Here is an 18,667-nt window from a genome sequence, read left to right as displayed (position 1 = left end):
AGAAAGTACCCTGTCAATTCTAGGGTTTAATGCACAAGTTATCTGATCTTCATCAGGCTAAATAATTTTTACAATCTAACCTCAAGACTGAAAAAAAAAAAAAAAAAAAAAACTCACACCACAGATTTCATTGAGCAAACTTTAAAAACCGTACAAACACACAGAATTCGAGAAGCATGGGGAAATTGTTCAATTTTTAGCTTAGTCAGCCCTTTGGTCTCGAACTAGAACGTGATTTTTGTCTTGTTGTGCTTCCATGGTTACTGTTTTTGCCTCTTGTCTCTTTCTTATTGTTGACTCATAAGCACTGACCTTAACTGAGGTTCTCACTGTGGTTTGCTTAGCCCCAAAGCCTCAGAAATAACTTCAGGATGCTTTCCTGACTGATAGGTGTTAGTCGACAGTTTCTAATATTTTCTTGAATGTCTTTAGATCTGGGAACGATTCGCTGCTTCCTACGTTTTTTCTGCCTACTTCACGTCGTCAGACAGGTTCTATTCAAGGGATCTCTTGATTCTACGTGTGTAGCAGTAATCAAGCCTGGCTGTGGCTACTGAAACTGAACTGATTCCTCCAAAAAATGGGGTTAACCAGTGTGTTATTTTTATTTTTAATTTTTTTTTGCATGCATCCTGTTGCGTCATTTCAGACACACCATATAGAGAAGCTGCTTGCCTACATGTGCCCGGGTCGTTTTGCTGCACAAAAAGGATATCTCAAGATGATATCCTGATTGCATGATAAACTTAATTAAATCTGGACTCGAGCCAGCATAATGTGATAGTGACCTGTGCTTGAATGACCTTCAACCATTTGGTTTTGTGTGTGCGTGGCTGAGCGCATGTTTAGAAATAAGTTTATTTGTGTACAGTGGGTGTACGTGAGTGAGTCTGTCACCTGGAGGTGCTCAGTTGTAAGAGTGAAGTGTGTAAGACCACACATCTCGCTGACAGCTGCGACTCCCCCCCAGTCTCTCTAGCATAATAGAAGTGAGATGCTGGACAGGGCACTGCATGGTGCTCCCCCCATGCCTACAAGGTCCATCGTCCCACACATCAAAACCCTGGCGATGTGTGATGTTACATATGCTAGGGAGGGAGGGGATGAGTGTCGGGGGGCACAGCACGAATCCCCGTGGGGGGCTCCTCAACTGGCCCCCTCACAGCCACTTCAACATAGCGGCAATCACGGCCTGAGACCCCCTCGAGATTCCCAAAGACTAGGGGTTCTCACAGAACAGCAACGTGGAGACGATAGGTATTGGTGCATGGAAATTATCAGTGATACACAGTTGATATCATTTTTTTTATTTATTTTTTGGCCTGTCATAGAACATTTTGAGCCTTGTCATAGCAGGGGAAGAAGTGTGGATTAAGATTCGATGCAACTGCTGATCACAAATAGGTCTTTTGTTTTGTTCTTCTACATGCAATAGTTTAGAATAAGAAGAGAAGGCATCGCCAACAGATGTGGTGTGTTTCACTGCAACTATTGTATAATTTAACGGTTGGTGGTGCCATGGCTGCAGACAAATTTTAAAAAGTCATAACATCTGGCTTTATCGTTCCTAAACCGCAACCCTCACAGCACCAAACGTTACTGAAATGTTCATATGTTTCTAACGCGGGACTTTGCACTTTCCAAAAAGGATAAGTTGTATTTTTTACCGCATATCTATTTATTACAGTTCACCCAAAGCGTTTTCAGCTGTAATTATGGCTTTCAGCCTGGTTTGCTTTACAGATGTTGGACAGCCTGTGTCTTCTACCGCTGTGTCCTCTCTGAAGCTGGCTGTGACCTGGTGTGTCCTGCCCCGGGGTCTCTGTTTGCAGGTTACAGTGCAAGCACAGACATGTGACTCAAGCATTTCACTAAACACGCACACATGCACAAACGTACGTATATGCACTTTAAGTGCAGGATAGAACTGCTGCCCGACCATGATGCAATGCATATGCATATTTACTGACTGTTCCTTATTTGGTGCTTGGCTTACTTAGATGATCTCTTATATTTCTGTACAAGCTGCACTTGCATCTATTTTTTTTTTTTTTTGCTTGTGTGCACAAACAATCTCAGAAACAGTAATTAACGTCTGTTGTATTCACAGTTTCCTGTCAAAAAAGATCCTCTGGTTTGTCAATATTTTGATGCTGAACGTGCATCAGTTTGTAAAATCTGGTGATATATTGTATATACGCTTGCACAGATCCCTCTATCATCTGGACAACTTTGGGGTGCAAAGTTGTCCAGAGGGTCATGTTCTTTGACTTCTCTAGTGTGGACTGTCAGGGGCTGCATGGACCATAGACCACCTCACCAACAGGCCACAGTATGTGAGGCTTCATAACTGTGTGTCTGATGTGGTAGTATGCAGCATAGGGGTCCCTTAGGTAATAGTTCTCTCCCCCTTTACCTTTCCCCCTCTACACCTCAGACTTCAGTGATAGTACAGGCAACCACCATGTCCAGAAAGTCTACGTACCGAGAGGAAGGACGTATTTACAGAGAGGTCATCCCTGACATTGTCTCTTAGTGGGAGGTTAACAAGCTTCTCATCGACACCATAGAGACAAAGGAGATTGTGATTGACCTTGTCAAGAAGCCCAGACAAACATCCCCACTGAGCATCCAGGGCATGGGCATTGAAACTGAGTGCAAGTATTCCTCTTAACAAAAAATTGGACCGGTCCACAGAGACCAATGCCTTGCACAAGAAGGGAGACCGTCGTCTCAATCTACTGAGGAGACTGAGGTCCTTTGGAGTGTGCAGGACACTGTTAAACCTTTTATGACACTGTGGTGGCATCTACAGTGTTTTATGCCGGGGTCTTCTGGGGGTGTTACAACACTGAGTGGGACAGAAAGAGAGTTGATGAATCTCAGCTCTGTCCTGAACCAACCTTTGGACATCCCTGAGGGAGGTGGATGAGAGGGAAAATATTGGCAAATCTGAGATGCATCATGGACAGCATCTCTCATCCCCTCCATGACACTGTGGGCGCTCTTAGCAGCTCCTTTAGGAACAGGCTGTGGCACCCACAGCGCAGGACTGAGCATTTCAGGAGGTCTTGATCTTATCGGACTCTTTAACAAACGTGCAATAAATCTAACAGGTCTTTTGAGGTCACTGCAGTATCAATGTAAATGTACAGTACTGTCCCACGTGCATGCTTGGGTTAACCTCTGGGTACATCGTCACAGAGCCCAAAAACATGACTGTTAGGTTAATCGGTTACCCTAAATTGCTCTTAGGCGTGAGTGTCTACATGCATGGTTGGTTTTCCTGTATGTCTCTGCAGAAGATGGAAGGAATTAAAAAAGTTTTGTCTATTTAACAATTTCTTGGGGCTGGTATTATCAGTCTGGAGTAGTGAGAGGCTGCCTGCTGCAGTGAAAGTGGGGTATGTTCTAAAGAGATCGCTAGAAATTAAGCGTCAGTTCAGAGATACCCAAAGCCACAATGGACTAACTCAAAAATAATTTCTAGTGTCTAATAACGTCACATTTCCTTTATGAATAATAAATAAATCTTAATAGAATAGTAATAAACACGGCTAAAAGGGTCCGCATACTAAAAATCAATCAAGAACAATAAAAAACATATTATTTTTGTTTTTTTCTCTTTTAAAACAAAATAAATGGAAAAAAAGTGAAATTCAAATTCAGTGAACTGAAACGGACTACTTAACATAATAATAAACTCAACTAATTCCATATGAGGCAGCTCCTCAATCGCATCTTAAAATGTAAAACTTTAAGCTTAAAGTGAGGCACCCACCTAACACTAAGACATTATATCGTAGCTAGCACCCAAATAATAAAGTAAATATTTAATGTATCTGGGAATTCCAAAAAGTCAACTTTTGTCAGAAGATCGACATATATCTATCTATCTATCTATCTATCTATCTATCTATCTATCTATCTATCTATCTATCTATCTATCTATCTATCTATCTATCTATCTATCTATCTATCTATCTATCTATCTATCTATCTATCTATCTATCTATCTATCTATCTATCTATCTATCTATCTATCTATCTATCTATCTACATGTAAAGGCAATAAAATAAAGTTAGTAATTTGAAAGCAGCTGATATGATTCACAATATGATGTAAGAATGCATGTTTTTAGTTAATAGATTAAATGCATATGTATTAGGTGTACTTTGAACACCAAGATGTCTATTTTGCACAAGTACCTGTTGCATAATGTCAGTTCCTAATCCAAAACAGGTCAGTCAGAGTAAGTAAGTGCAGAGCACATTGCAGCCCGGTATTAGAAAGGTACATGTTGTCATGGGTCTAAGTTAGGAAGAATTTAAATAACGTTTAAGCCCTCAGCAACCCAAATCCATTTTCTCCAGGTCCTTAGTTAGTGTTATGATGACCTTATAACACTAACTTAACTGAATGCATGGAGGGGCATGAATGGGGGGCAACTGTGAGGTCACGATTGATCGTACGAAAAGGTCAGCTATGCATAAAACAGGAAAGTCAGTTAGGTAATCAGGGAGAATTAAGGTCAGTGTGTAGCTTTGATTGGCTCTAGGAGAACAAGTGCTGCTATGTGGGCAAAGTCATGGATAAATAACAAATAGTCAGACTTATTGCAGTAAAGATATTTTTTCAAATACTTTTTTTAAATGTCATAGTTTTTTGCCACAAAAAGGGACCCAAACATAAAGTATGATTGATTATCAGTCAGACTTTATGTTTCAGAATGCTGAGCAATCCATATTCCAACAGGCCAAAAAAATGAAAAAAAAAAATAAATAGTAGTTTGGAACAATAGGTTTAACTTAATTCAATAAAAACTAGTATGTAATAGTGAGCTCAAGATATGGTGTCTATTAGCTATAATGGAAGTTGTTGAAACTGGGTGATTGAGATCTGAGACTGTCATATTGTATCTAATAAAGTCTATTAATTTAGTAGTTAGCAGAACAAAGCTCCTGATGAGCATACCTTCACCTCTAATCAGCTTTTGTAAAAGTTAGAAACAGATCTTTTCTTAACGCTTTGCCCTTTACTTCAGTCTTTCTGTTCTAAGGGTGTGCTGACATTGCTGAGATTGACTCACCATCATTCATCTGTGTACCAGTTCAGTGGCTCCACACACCTAGTGTGCAAACAAGGGTGCCAGTGTGTATTTTTAATTTATCCATAACCTTTCTCGCATAGAAACAGTTGACCTCTCAGCCCCTATGTAGTCTGAAAAGCCCCAGCAGACCCCCACATGTAAATAGTAGCAGTGACTTTCAAAAAAAAAAAAAAAAAAGGTTGGATTTGTGTGTGAACTGAGCATTTATATATTTGATTTATCATTATCCACTTACTCCACTGGATCAAAAGTTGTAACTGCACTGCATGAATGGCATAATTAAAGCTTTCTTTCAAATATGCCAGCTACGTGCAGATAAGCTGAAACTGTGCTGTTACTCTTGCCTGTGAAGAATGATCATGTTGTGCGAGTTTTTATCTCTGTAATAGTTTTCCTTTTTAGAATGGGTACTGCAGTGAGTGTGGAGGATTTTAGACATTTGATGCAGAAATAAGTAAACTGGAAAGGTCCAACAAGTATCACAAAATGGAGAAGGAAACTACATAAGCTAAATCTCCACATTCTTAATGTTCTGAAAACTCTTAGGATGAAAATTCGGTGTGGTATGTTCACACCGAACGCGAACAAGGCAAATGGAGTGCGTGATTTACATGTTATCCTTATGTAAAAGGGAGCAAATTAAGGCGAAAAAAAAATTGTTTTGAGCGATGCGAACAGTGCAAATTGGGCAAATAGAGCGAAGTGAAACCGCAAACAGCGAGGAAAAAATTTTGCTCAAGTTGAGCAATCTGAACTTTTCTGTCAGTCTGCGTCACATTAAGGGCGCTCCTCATCCATTTTATTTAGGCACAAATTATTTAGTGTTACATATTTAGACAGTACAACTAGGCTATATTACTATTGAACAATGATTGAATTACGGTCCGAAGACACCTGTAGTTCATGTCATGGAGGATGATCCGTCCCTGGGGCAGTAGGTCCTCACAATGGGTCTAGACGTAAGAACCGCTGGAAGCACCCGTCATCCAGACAAAGCTGCAGGTGGTGGTATTCGCAGAAGCTGGGAGCGTCTCTGGAGGATCTGGCCGACCCAGGGGCGCTGACGCCGTTTTTTTGGCTTTCCACATTACATACAGCATCGTGAATCGCTCGGTAAAAGCCACATCCTCCATGGCGAGTTGAACAGACGGGAGGATCCAGCGAGCGGATAGACGCTCCTCTTATTTGATGACGCCATCTGGGCAAAATTTCACCGCGTTGTCCGCACGTATTGTTCGCGTGAGAGAGGCGAAATGTCAAGCGGCCAACGACAGACGATCAATGTGAAAAATGTGCCTTACACTTGTACTTTTAGACTTTTCACAGATGTCTGCATGCAGCCCAGATGTGACCATGCAGGGTTGGGGGGGGGGGGGGGTAATGACATGACCGTTCAAAGGATAAATACACAGCAGACACAGAACATGATAAGAGATGACAAATCATTATCTGATTGGTCAGATAATAATAAGAAAAGCAACAGCGCTACTTTTTTAAGAAATAAAGATTAAGGAAATCTGTTTTTTTTTTCAGTTTGGATAATTCATCTTTCAGTTCTTCTTCTTTTCTTCTGAGTAGACAGTGTGCAAACCTTTGCTTCGTTGTGTCTTATGAGGCTTTAGTAGAAAGTGTAAATCTGAGTGGAAAATTGTGCTTAAGCTGCACTGCAAAAACAGAACTAGAAATAAGTAAAATGTTCTTAAAATTAGTGTATTTGTCCTTTTAATTTGAGCAGGTAAATAAGGCTATTTGCTAATAGAATAAGATTTTTGCACTTAAAAAAGGAACAAATTATCTCCATCTTGTTTTAAGTGCAGGATGTCTAATTATCTTATTTTAGGGGTCAAAATACTCATTCCATTGGCAGATAATCCATTTTACCTACTCAAATCAAGGATAAATACACTACCTTTAAGAACATTTTACTTATTTTTAGATCCATTTTTGCAGTGTGAGCAAGAAACAATTTTAAAATGGACACGTTCACGTTGCCATGATCCAGCAGAGTTGCATTTCGGGATCCAAAGGTATGTTCAGGTAAGTAAAACTTGCATAAGAGAAAAAATAGATGTCTGAGTAGATTGACTCATGATTATGAGAGAGACTTTGTGAGGTCTTTCTAATAACCATTTATTTGGCTTTTCCACAAAGTCCGAAATTCGGTGTTGGCTCTACATTGATGGGATAACCTACTGATCAATGTACAAACTCCTCTGTTAATGGCTGCAGACTAATGGAGAGCATAGCATGGGGGAGTGATGGAGGGAGGATCAGTGGACTTGAATTTAGAGAGGAGTGGAAGGGAGGTGAGACAGGAATCGAAAGGGCACTTTTGTGTTCTACAGCAATATGCCATTAGCACCTTTAGTTTGCAGTAATCCCAACCAACAGGGACTGAAGTCTTTTCCCTGCAGTCAAAGAGGCAAAGCGATGGAAAGAGAGAGTTGTTCCACACAACTGAATGGAGGATGTGAAGATGTGAAGTCAACAAGGTAGTGAGGCCGCAACAGGGTTTCTTCTCTTTTTGATCTGATCAGAAGTTTGTTGCCAAGCGTTCACGGCTGGCGTTAAATTTGATTATATGGGATTTTTCTTATTTCTCATTTGTGCTTGGTGGACGGCTACCTGCCTTTAAATGCAAATAAACAGACAGCTGGGGAGGATTTACTTCTCTCAGCTCTGAAAATCAGAACATCAACACAAGGGCCCTCAAAGTCAATGCGCTGCCGATTTTATTAAGGAGCTGCAGCAGCTTCATCTGAAATGTGAGTAAGAGTAAAGGATGTGAGTAAGAAAGAAAGCATGAAAACATCCTGTTGCTTACGTAGTAATCCACATGTGCACTGTAAACAGATACAGTATATGCGTGGCTGAAAACAACAGGGCATATGATTGTGTTTGATGTCACCGTTTCTCTGTTTCCTCTCAATATGGTGTAAATGGGAGTTTTTGTTTAAGACAAAATAGTACTGTGAAAGAAAAAGCAAGTATTTCCCCCCCTTAAGGATTTCTTGCTTTGCTTTTGCGGTACATTTCAATGTTTTAAATCATAAACATTTTAAATTAAAATAACAAGCCATTTTTAAGCATTGATTTTATTTATGAAGTGAAAAAATAACCCTCATCCAAACAAACCTAGTCCGATGATTAAGATCAAACTGCTCCCAAATCTAATAACTGGTCGTGCCCCCTTGACAGCAGCAGCTGCCATTAATGGTTTGTGATAACGGGCAATCGGTCTTTTATATCGTTTATGGGTGGACGTTCTCTTCGAGGATATCCTGGTAGATAGAAATAAAGGTTTCATTAGTTGCACTAAGTCATCCAGGTCCTGAAGCAACAAAGCAGCCTCAGACCACCAAGCAACCACCATCATCTTTGACAGTTAATATGATGGTCTTAGTTTCTCACCAGATATCACAGCACACCCTAGAAAAGTGAGCATCTAATCAGTTCACAGACATTTAGCCAAATGTCTTGGGGATGATCAAGGTGTGGGCAAATATCAGCCTGACCTCTGTGTTCCTATTGGTCAGTTGGTGGATGATTGCTCTATGTGTGGCTTGCCGCAGTCCCAGAGCTTTAAAAGGTTGTCTAAAGCCCTTTCCAGAGAGCAAGATGTCAATGATGTTGGTTCTCATTTATTCACAATCATCTTCAGACTACAATGTGATGTTTGTTTTATTTTTGTTTTTTTTGGGGGTGTGGGGGGGATCCTTTAGCCAAGTTGGTATGGTTAGCTTTTGTTATCTTAATAAATGAAATAAAAATGTATGTTGTATTTACCCAGCTCCACTTAACTTAAACATCCAGGGGAACATCTAGGGGACACAAAAAGTAAAAATCGACAGATTTTGTAAAGAAGCTAATACTTTTTCACAACACTAAGGCCCAAAATAAGGATTGTAAAAGCTTGAGTTTAAAAATAGTCCTAAAAAATTATTAATTAAATATTAAAAAAATCTTTTCTAATACGATCTCTCTTTTTTCCCAATTTGGTGTTTTTGCTTTTTTTTGTCATCTGTTACGCTTCTCTTACATGCATCAGGAAGCATATTTTGGATGTATCTGTCCTGCATTCTGAAGGATCTACCCTTTATCAATGTACCTCCTTCATCAGCCTTCAGCTATAGAAATGTTTGAATGCTTCCTGATATATCCTGAAGTACCAGGGTTCTATGTTTTCAGACTACTGGCCACCTGATCACAGGACTCTGTAGAGCATCTCTTCAAATCCCTTTTTCAACCAGTAGTCTTCCAGCTTGCAGCCATAAAATAGATGGAAGCTCCCAAGAGGTGCTGATGTAACAGAATAATCTAAAAAAAAAATTATTTACCGTATTTTTCAGACTATAAAACGCTCCGGAATATAAACTGCACCAGTCAAAAAATACATTGCAATGGACTATAAGCATTTATTTAGACATTTGTTTCACAAATCCAACACTAAAAAAATTTAATTTAATTTGGTAAACCAATTTATTAAATTATACAGCTGCATCCACAACCGGCTGAATAACATGGAACATACCAGGGAGGTTAAACGGCGTAAAATAACAACTCCAAGGTGTTATCCAGCGCACTTCTGCGTAACGGGCCGCTACGTTGAAAGTTGTCAAAATTACGTCTAAATTAGACCGTGAGCGTTACGATGCTACGTGCTAAGCTAATAGTACGACACAGATGCTTCACAACGCAACGCTCCCCTGTGTGAATACAGACTGAAACAGCGAAACAACATACAAACAGTATGTTGTCTATAAGTAGGGCTGGGCAACGATTAAAATATTTAATCGCGATTAATCGCCCTGATTAATCGCGATTAATCGCATTGTATTTACAAACTCCAAGAATGAATTCAAAAGTAGTGTAAAGAGCACTTTTATTTTAATGTTCTGCTGCCATATGAACAAAAGTGTTGTAACATTTGTAGCACTTATTTTATACTGGATATTTTCAACCCATCTATTGAATTTAGTGCACTAGTTGATCTTTTCTTCATAAGAGAACAAGCACTGCAGCCAAAATATGGCCTTTTTTGACCTGCTGTATAATAGCCAGTCCCTAAGCTTGATGTATCATGAAACTGTTGACCTTTTGGGTTTTGTGGTTTTTATTTTATTATTACAATTAAATAATAATAATAATAATAATAATGTTATGTTCAGTGTTTTTTCGCTAATCCACCTCTTATATATTTCAATCCTTATGTAATTTTGTCTGTGTTGTGTGCACCTGCCTGTTGCTTTAATCCTATAAATTTCCCCGTCGTGGGATAAAAAAAGCATTAGCTAATGTTATCTTATCTTAAATAACACTTTTTAATATATGTACTGGGTTCTTTCATGGTCTTAATTACATGTTATGTGTGAGCTCCAGTAACATCCATCCATCCATCCATCCACTGATCTACCTGGATGTTCCATGGAGGACTGAAACGCCTCAGTCAGAGACGTCTGTGGGTCTGTCGGGGCAATGAGAGAAGTTTCGTCTCCTCTCTCCGTTTCTGGGGCTCGACGTTTTCATGTTTTTTCACGTGCTTAGATAAATTTGTTGTGTTTCCACTGAAATGAACCGGCTTTTTACAAAACATACAGCTTGATTTCATTTACGGTATTAAAATAAAGCCAAACGGTGCTACTTCCCGTGTTCATGTTTTTTCGCTGCTGCGGTCTCTCTCAGCTGTTTGTGTATTAAGTTTGTGTGAGAGCTGAGTGGGCGGGCCAGGCTGAGCCTGCGTGCTGATTGGCTGGCGCCGCTGAGCCATGTACGAGAGGGGAGGGGGAGCGGGAGAGTGCTGCCGTGACAGCGCACTGCAGTCAGCGCGCCTGCTGACTGACACTGACTGAAAGCATGTGAGCAACATGCGTTAATGCGCGATAAAATAAATATCGCCGTTAATAGTCTAATGAATTAACGCGAAATTAACGCGTTAACTTGCCCAGCCCTATCTATAAGTTAATGTTTCAATGAATTTTTAAGTGGTACAGGAACAGGATAGTTTTCACAAGCCTAAAACGCCCTCTTGTTGCCATAGACGGTAATGTTTACTCCTTGGTTCATGCTGGTCAATATGAATTACCATTTAAATTGGATATATAAGTCGCACCTGAACATAAATCGCAGGATCGGCCAAATTAAAAAAGTTTGACTTATAGTCCGAAAAATAAGGTACATCTTTTACTACAACAGTAAGATTTTTCTGCTTGTGTACCTGTTCCAATGTTCATAATTGAACATCGGCAATAGTGAAATAAGGCTGAATTTCCTCCAAAAGCAGGTGCATAAAGATACACACCCGACGCCACTGATCCACCCTAACTTTATGTTGCTGATCAGATTAACATGCCGTCCAGTATTGCCGTCTGATTCCACTCATTACCAATATATCAGTTGTCAGATCACTACATAACCGAAGGAAACCACCCGTGAAAAACATCGCCTAGGCATGTTTTATGAGGATAGAAGTCCTTCAGAAGAACACAGTTGTTACTAGAACTGTTAGCTTCAAGAATCACAGCCAGGGAATCTTAGGAAATAAGTTTAGGCGATATAAACTGCCTTATGCAAAAGTGGAATTTCTCAACCATCAGCTAATGCTTCTTGTCTTTTACAGCGTAAGCTTTATGTGCCCCAGTAGTCAGCGTAAAAGCCTGAGATTGTTCCACAACATTACTCCTAATTGGTGCTCCCAGTATTAAACTCGTTTTATAAGTCGTTGATGGACAAATCTATTTAAATCAGTTTATTATCAGGAAACAGAGTTGCCTTAAAATTAAAACATGGAAATTTCAAAGGTTTGACCTCAAAACGAAAACTTGCTGTTTGTCTTTGACATGCTCACGAGGGACGTCAAGGTGTTGAGCTAACAGGTTGATTCAACCTGTTCTCCTAATGTTGTTTTCAAATGTTTCCATTCATGCCACATGCTTTGCTGTAAATGCTTACATTACGTAAGCAGAGTAAATATCCTCAGTCAATTAGCAAAATAGGGAGGAGGTCCCATTCTGTACACTGTCTTTTGTTGCATTTTTGTTTTGTTATGAGTCAAGTCAAAGGCAATTAATGTTTTCAGCTTTCTTCAGTGACAATCAAGAACAGCCATGGTTTTAGATATGACCAATAGGCTCACGGCCGGGGAGCGACACCCCATCCACTGGCAGCACAAGAAAAAAAAAAATCTTTAATTTGCGCTGGATTTGGTTATCTTTAGTTCACGATCCATACATCCTGAACTGGATAGTCCTATACCGAACAGTGAACAGTTCCTAGAAGACAGTTTATTTAATTAGAAACCTTTATCGTATTTGTGAGAACACAATAAGCGCCTCCTCAATGTTTTTGGCACGGAGATCAGTTAAGACTGAGACAAGCATCAAAATTGCAATTAACTGTCTAGGCTAACTGGACTGAATTATTTTACACTGATTAGGACGTAGAAAAGACATTTTATGGAAACTTTAATCCATTTTGAGAAAACAATGAGATAATAATCTGTCTAAAAAAAAAAACCCATCTCTTCATCATTCTAATATTGTGAGATTTAAAGGCTTTACATCTGTCTGAGTTGGGTTGGGGGGAGGGGTGGACTTTCCCCGGGTCCTATGCATGTAAGAAATCCCACTAATCTGGAATCTACACGATTTACAAGGTCACCGAAGACAGAGAACATTTACAAAGAAAGCTAAAGAATGGACCCTTTTTAAAGATTCACTTCAGCTCCCACACTTCATGTTTATCTGAGCATGATTTTTCTTTCTTTCTTTCTTTCTTCTGCAGCTGTTGTTACCAAGCCAGGGTTTACTTCTGAGAGGTGTAGAAATATTCAAGGAAAGTGCTGCTGTAAACAAGACAAACAGAGCAGACAGGGGATGTCAGTCATCCCCATCACTCCAGATAATTAGTATTCACACTGTATTCGCAAACAGCTCATGCTGGGATTGATAAAAGTCCCTTCGGCCCTCCATATGTGCGAGTGTGAAAGTGTTGTAAACAGGTGTATGCTTCTCCTGCTGTCTGTCTTTTTGTTTATGTCGATTGTGGTTGTGCATGGGGAAGATGCAGTGTCTGTTTGTGTGTTATTCACACTGTGAAAGGTGGTGGTGTAGCTTTACGCATACCTGCTATTTACAAACCACACTCCAGGATCCCACAGTCCCATGATGAATGTGTGTGCGTTTGTGTAACCTTGCAGTCACATACACCACAGAGGAAGAAAAGTGGAAATGAAAAAAGCGAATGCGGCCGTAGACGACGCAGAAATTAGCTTTGTTTTGGCGTAGGGCGGCATATTAATGATCCAATTAGGAGACAAAAAGAAAAAAAAAAAAAAATTCAGAGGAAGGAAATGAAAAGTGCTGGTTGTGGTGGTGTTCGTGCAGAGGGAACTGCCGGAGGAGTTAAAGGGGAAATCTGCAGCGAGCGTGTGGCGTCTGCAGGACAGAAGGACCTATCGGATGGGGAGGAAGAACAAACGGGGGGATGAGGGAGGAGAAGAACTTGGAATAGGACGGCTGACATGATGATCCGCTAAATCTCAAGGCTGGCCAGGTACCAGTAGATCAGCAGATTACAAAAGAGCAATCTCATTTGAACCTGGTTCATCAACGACGACGCAGGAGGCGCCGGGGTGGAACACAGGTGAACTGCACATCCCTTTTGGGACGTTCAGACTACAAGCACTAGTGTGCAGTCAGCCGTACGCTGACGTGCACCGTTTGCTAATGTTGTTAAATGTCTTCCCTTCTGCACCCGAAGTTTGTCCTTGCAGGAGGATGGACGAGCCCTCCTTCCTCCTCTGATTGGCCCCTCCCACCCATATTCCCACAGACTGGAGACGGATCGGGGAGGAAAGGCAAGAGGATTGCATTTCCCGGAGTCAATGCTGCATAGGTGATATAGAAGCCTGGTAGTGAGCAGTAACTCATAGCTATGACCGAGCATCTCCGCAGACTCTCCTCTCCACTTCAAGTATTGATTTCTGACTGACAGGAGTCGTGATTGGACACCTAGATGTGCCAGTGCCACTTGTGTGATAATAATATATGTTGGAGGTGTTGTGTTTGCGTGCTGTTTGCAAACTTGTGTCAAGCCAATTGCTACATCCTTTATTGATGGAGCTGTTCAATGAGAATAAATTGAATTTGAGGCATCCACAGTAGAAGTGTGTTATTTCCCCACTTGGGACCATCAAGTTGAATATCTTAAGTCCCTAAACATGGGTTTGCCAAATACCTCCGTGGGTCCTGCCTTTAAACAATACAACACAAAGTGGGTTTGAATTGTTCTTAAATGGCATGTGTCGTTAATTTTGCTACCTTTCCTTCAACACTGACAGATTTGCACAAAAGTAATTTCATTGCTTCACTATTTCATGATATGGTACGGAATAAAAAAATCTTTTTAACCCTTGATAGACTTGATGTATATTTTGCAAACATTTTTTTTTAATTTTCCAGGTGTTGATGATTTTATATCCTAGTTGTAAGGAACTTGCCGAGGATTTGTTGTACTCTACTTTGCAGTGAACAGAATCGGAGAGTTGCTCATATACACACACTATTTACCCTCAAAACCAATTTTATCCCATTGGCTCACATTATAACCATATACCTTTGAGTCGTTTCATCATTTGAATCACACTTTTATTACAGCAGCTGATTTGGACTTGAGGCTAAATAGTATAACATTTTCCTGATAAATTGTTTTTGCTCGTAAATTGATGATGCGTCCAAATCAATGTTGTTAGTCGTTGACCTAGTCCAAGACTTTATTAACCTCATCCGACATATTCCAGTTTTATGGAAGATATTGTATATATAATATACAAAAGTAATGGCTTTTCATGATAAAAAGGATATAAAATATCAATAAATCATAAAAGCATTTACAGTCATATTCACTAAATTAGAAATGTTTTCCGATGAGGCTTGTTTGTCATATTATGAGCACAATTAGAGATCTTTAAAAAGGTATTAAGCATCATTCTAATTAAGCTCTCATTTATGTATCAAAGCTGCTTTTTTTTATTGTTCTGATGAATAGTTTTAAATAGTATTCTAATCTTAAATATTGTGTTTTCATTAGCTGTAAAATCAACACAATAAACAGAAATAGTCTTGAAAACATCAGTCTGTGTGCAATTAATCAGTTGCTAAAATAAATTACCTTTCCGATAATTATCAAAATTACTGAATATCACTGTATATCTACTGGTATGTCTGAAGTTGCTTAAATATTTCATGAATTGGAAGTAAACAAATAAATGATGGTACTTTTATGAGAGCACCCATTTTTGGCTGAAAGTGTTGCATAATTTCAAATGTGCCTGAAGCGTTAACGACACAAGTTCCTCAACAGCATTTTTCTCTTACTTCATCCGACAGTTTAAAGATTGCTGGTTCAGGAGACATGATGTCTGTAGCCAAGCCTCCATTGTACTCCTCGGGTCTTATCAATTCCTATCCAAAATTAGATTTATTCCTCCAAGGGAAGCTGGCAGTGCACATGACTGGTTCAACCAGTGATTTTCCACTTTAGTCATCAATCAAAACACGTTCCATTCCCGTAATTTTCATCTCGTCCAGCATCTTTATCAAACAGGCTTTCATTTTCTCCTTATTATCAGTGTTACATCTTCACATTTATGCCTAAAGGCTTTGAATTTCATTAGACAGCTCTTTTAAATACCCAAAAAGGAAAAAAGTGTTATTGTGTGACTTAAAATGTTGTGGAAAAGTATTTGTCTTTTAAGATTCCCTCTCTGTTTGCGTTGTTTGTCCCACTCTTGTGTTTTAAATCATCAACTGAATCTTAATATGAGTCAAAAATAACCTGAGTAAATAAAAAAATGCAGTTTTCAAATGAGAAATCCACATATTAAGGGGGACAAATGCAAAATCTGCTTTCTCTATTTTTTTTTTTTTGCCCCAAATACTGTACATTGTATTGTGTACTTGGAGTCTTTAGGAATGCAGATAATTTGAATGGAGTCTGTCCATGAGCTGTGTATATATTTTTATATTCTTTTTGGGTCAAGCCTTTCAGTTTTCTTTATTTTCTATTATGTTTTTTCCCCCTGAACTATTAAGTTACAGTATTTGCTGTGGCACAGCCAAACAAACTAATGGACTTCAAGCTTATCAATTACGCATAGCCGCCATTTTTTATTTCAAGTGGATGAGTCAAAATGTTCAGTTGTCCATTACACTGTCGCTAAGCAAACTACATACGTGGTCGAATGGAAACTGTGGAGAAAAAATCATGAAAATGAGACTATAGCAGTTTAAAAATAACTTAAATATATTGCTGTGATGGTTTTAAAAATAACTTGAATAGCTTGTGGTGTACAAAGTGGGAAAAACTCCATATTTTTAAAATCTCAGCGACAACACAGGTTAGGGTGAAATCATTACCCACGCCTTCTGATTCTATATCGCCTTTTTTTTTTCTTCTTTTTTTACGAATCAAAACTTTGTCTTAATCTGAAGCATGACAGAAAATGAAAGAGGATGTCTTGCTGGCGGAACCTTTGGCCGTTTCTTTAAAAAGCAGAAGCTGAGGGCTGAACCATCAGCTGGAAAAATGTGGCGAGTTAAGTGTACGTTTTTGTGCATGCTTGTTTCTGAGAAAGACAACGGAAGAAATCCGTGGGGGTAGTGCATTATTGGTTCTTTTTTTCCTTTTGTAGCAGAGGAATGAGGGATGTTTGTTTGGGGTGATGGTGGGAGGTTTTCTGGAGAAGACACAGGCAGCTGAAACATGACAAACAGTGACTCAAAGGCAAAAGAAATACAAAAAAAAAAAAATTTCACCAAGCATGCTAGTGTAGGACTTTTTGTGCACTTTCGTGTGCATGCACCATGCTGACTCAGCACTTTGTCAGAAGGGGGAGAAAAAGAGAAACTGCACCAACAGCTTGTCACCGCTACTGCAGAATTACATCTGCAAACCACGATCAATCCCGGCGCGAAAGGATAAGAGAGGGAAGGGGAAATAATGCTTTTATGTTCCTTGTCCAACTGTTTCTTAACATCTACAACCCCGCTGAGTTTTCTGCTGCTCGAACCCTCGCTTCAGCCCTCCCTTGTTTTACAGTCACATCTGCGGTCGTATTGATTTCCCACGATGTTTACACTGTTTTTGAGAAGTTGAAAGACGATGAATCACTTTGCTGTATCCACTGGCAGCACACAGAGATGGATGTCCTTCAGACCACCTCTGCGTAGCTCAGGAACGAGATGTACTAGAGGCTCAGCAACCGGTGCACAGCAGCTCTATAACTCTCAGTATTAGTATTTTGGGATTCCCTTCCAGCCACAAACGTCTAAGCAAGTCGTGAACTTTTTTTTTTTTTCTGTAATTTCTTACACATTACTTTGTCCTCTAAGCAATTTAGATAGATTAGTTTTATAGAATAAACGGGATTTTTTATTAAAAAACGTGTGCTTTTAGGGATCGTCTTGTTAATTTGGCTGGGTGTTTCCAGATATCCAGGCTCCCCATGTCCTTTTATGTTGGATCAAAGTGATTGCCTCCTCTGCTAGCCTCTGAATCTGTTGACCTTCTTTGAGAGAAAATTAACAAATGAAAGACACTGCAGAGCTGCCAGGCAACCAGGCCACTTTATTAACCTCTTTTTTTTCCTCTTTACACTTCTGTCCACATTTTATATTAATGACTGAGAAAGAGGGAGACATTTCGATTAATACATAAACCCACCCCAGTATTCTGAATAAATAATCATTGGGTTCATTTAGATGCAGTTGCCAAGTTGTTATGTTGAGTTTGTAGTCTATCATATGAGTTGTAATGGACTAAATGCTAAAACACATATAGTCTCCTATGTGTCAAAACTCGATATGTTTTATCTAAAGATACCATTAAAATGTTAATTGGATTTTAGATCAAGGGAAATAATCAACTCAATGCAACAATAACAAGAAAGCCTCACAGAATAATCCACCTATATCCTGCCTCATATATGACCACATTAAGGGTTAAGTTATTAGAAAATGCTGTTCTCGTGGTATTGTCCTTCAGACCAAGGTTTTTTAGGTTATTCAGAATATTGCTGCACTTGTAGCAGCTCAAAAAAAGATGACAGGGCTCTTCTGGTTGTAACCCTTGACACGACTGCTTATTACAGACGAAACCATCAAGTTGGAAAGTGACAGCATGCAATCTAAGAGAAGATTAGACAAACCGAAAACTTGCCGTTGAGATCACAGGTCATCGTGTTTCTCTGTGTGCCTGAAATCTTTGCTGCAGACAGAAGTAAGAGGGGGATTCCCGCAATATGTTGTCCTACCATCAAATTTTCCGGTTAAGGGTAGAATACGATAATCAGAAGAAATTATAATCTGAATTATTGTGGTCAGTATTGAGATAAAAATTGCACAAAAAAAATCACTAACTGAGTTTGGACATAAACTACTTGAAGAAAAGCAAATGACTTGAACTCTACACAGATACCTTCTTGTTGAATCTTTGTTCAACATAACTGACTAAGTATGTATTCCAATGAAGGGCATCGTTAAAAAAAGCATAAATAAAAT

At 39.4% G+C, this 18,667-nt stretch overlaps 1 protein-coding gene and 1 long non-coding RNA gene across 2 annotated transcripts in view; both read left to right on the top strand.

Moving 5' to 3' along the window:
* si:ch211-210g13.5 (inactive phospholipase C-like protein 2) overlaps positions 1 to 18,667 on the top strand; it is an 86,447-nt gene that overhangs the window by 10,179 nt on the left and 57,601 nt on the right. The gene's annotated exons all lie outside the window — the stretch shown is intronic.
* On the top strand, positions 11,248 to 14,522 carry LOC110369114. Its single transcript, XR_002428716.2, has 2 exons — positions 11,248 to 13,751; positions 13,869 to 14,522. It is a non-coding gene; the product is annotated as an uncharacterized LOC110369114 (long non-coding RNA).

This window comes from Fundulus heteroclitus, chromosome 16 (genome assembly GCF_011125445.2).
Source record: "Fundulus heteroclitus isolate FHET01 chromosome 16, MU-UCD_Fhet_4.1, whole genome shotgun sequence".
Taxonomy (NCBI): domain Eukaryota; kingdom Metazoa; phylum Chordata; class Actinopteri; order Cyprinodontiformes; family Fundulidae; genus Fundulus; species Fundulus heteroclitus.
This window is presented reverse-complemented; position numbering and strand designations above follow the sequence as displayed.